Raw genomic sequence first — 2,599 nt, forward strand, 5'->3', positions numbered from 1 at the left:
TTATTGTGGTTTGACTTTGAATTCTCTATCAGTGAAAATGTTCATCAAACTCGAAACCATGTGGCTAGTCAGATTTTTTGTGGATTTGAATATTATTTATCGAATTTGATGTTCAGTAGTCCTGTATATGTTATATGGTTTCTATTATAGATTCAAGTTTTAATCAATTTCTCATCATTTAGCCATTACTTCGATACACTACAGGTATGTGTATAGTATTTTTAAAATCTTGCTATCGCTTATATTTTGCATTAACGTATATATTTAGTTATAAGCGTCTACGCCTTGTAACATAGTTGTTGATGAGAAGGGATTCAATTCATTGTTATACCAAAGTTATTGCAATGGTAAATCTTCTGCAAGATTGAGTGACATGAATAATATTACAATCGAACATTGTACATTACACATAGAATTCATCAAACAAAATACATGAATAAAATTATCCCCATATTTTGGTAAAACCAATAACGATGTACATCATTCAATATTACATTAATAGTTAATGGAACAAAATTTTGCTATAATTTTTGTGGGATTTATTACATGCAGTCGTCAGTGATATATTCATCCTTAATTCATTCGTTATCATCTCAAGTTGGTCGACATATTTGCATCCAACTGGCTCGAGTTCCAAATGTATTTTAAAGCCTAATTACTAACACATTCACTACATCCATTGTTGCACACAACCAAGAAAAATTTGCTCAACCTCTGTTTTTTCATCCAATTCACTATACAATCGATTAATCGGATACCACAAATAGGTTGTAGATGTCACAATGCTTAATCATATCATAGATGTGATTACATAACGATATTTATTTTTTCAGTAAAACTCCACACACGAATGTAGTTCATGATTTGAACATAGACTATACAGTTGATGATGCAAATTCAATTTTTCATAATAATCTAGAAACTTACACATTCAAAGTTTTTATAACATATTGCGGGAGAATGTTCATTGCATTAATGCAACATTTCAACACATGAGAGTGTGCACAAATTTCAAATCCAAGCCAATTCATTAATTACACAGTATCTTTGATTTTACCAAAACCCATCAAATCATTGAAGTTCATTTTTTCCATACAAATTGAATGTATGAATCACCCCACCACGTCGGAAGCTATTTTACATACATAATCACACACTTAGACGATGTAATTCATCAGATTAAAAATCAGCATCTTATATACAGATATATATCATATTTCATATTTCAGAACGTGATATAACCTTCGAACTTGAATGTTTGGAATAACAATGAAAATCACAAAATCTGTCAACTTCCATTGGGAGATATCACAAAAAAACTTTGATTCTATTATCTAATTCTTGATGAGGAAGAAGACATAACAACAGTATTTCTTCCCCACCGTGCCGAGTACTATTTATCACATAATTTTAGAATTAGCTTATGTTATTGAGGTGTAATTAATTCAACTTAATTATGTGGTTTGCATTTGATTTTCGGTTACAAAAAAGATTATGGGAGTGATTAGGGGATATAATATTTATGATATTATTAACAATGTTATATAGTATTTTAGTAGTATAATCAAAGATATAGTATGTGTGGAATTATTTTATTTAACTGATGTATATGTGGTTTTTTCCCTTTTATTAATGTCCGGTTGAATGCATAGTTCACTCAGGGGGATAAAGGGGTTAAATATTCCAATAATAACTATTTTTTTAAATATTTTTTAATCGTCATTAATGAGTATACTTTAAATGTTTTCAGTTATCATCGGACCCTAAAAATTCTCCAAGATACCATTGAGCTTACTAAAATGTAACTCGGAGAATTTTTAAAGTTTAATAACAGTTGAAAAACATTTACAAAGACTCGATAACCATTTTGATATTTAACCCTAGGGATGTAAACGAGTCGGGCCGAACCGGCTCGCGAGCCTAAAGTTTCGGCTCGGGCTCGGCCCGGTTAAAATGGCCGAGCTTTTTTGCAGGCCGCGCCGAGTCGAGTAAAAAAAAAGGCTCGACCCGAGCTGGCTCGTTTTCTCCCCGATTTTTTTTCTCTTTCCTTTTTTTTTTCCTACTGCCTTAAAAGGCAGCCAAGCAAGGCAGCAGCGAGCAAGGCAGCCGCTCGCTGCCTAAAAAGGCAACCGTTTTGCTACCTTTTAAGGCTGCGTATTTTATTTAATTAAATTTTTTTTTAAAAGCTCGTGAGCTCACGGATCGGCTCGGGCAAAGCCCATATCCCCAAAATGGGGCTCGGGTCTACTGAGCCGAGCCAGCTCGAGCTTTTCCCGATCCGAGCCATGGGCGGCGAGCTCGATTGCCATCCCTATCAGAAACTATGTAGCCCATTATGCTGACTACATCTTTTTTATGCCATTTTGATGCTACAAATTGTGATGCGATTATATATTTGAATAATGCTATCTATAGAAGTTGGATATAGCCATCATGTTACATTTTCTCTAATGTGTAGAAAGTCCTCTTGACATTGCGAGTAGGGGAATTTTTATGGCAATACTCAATTACGAGGAGAAAACACATAGACAATGTAACATAAAAAACCTTGGTGACTTGTCTATTGGAGGAATTTTGTGAATAGTGACGCCAAAATAAG

This window comes from Olea europaea, chromosome 10 (assembly GCF_002742605.1).
Source record: "Olea europaea var. sylvestris chromosome 10, O_europaea_v1, whole genome shotgun sequence".
In the NCBI taxonomy this organism is placed as follows: Eukaryota; Viridiplantae; Streptophyta; class Magnoliopsida; order Lamiales; family Oleaceae; genus Olea; species Olea europaea.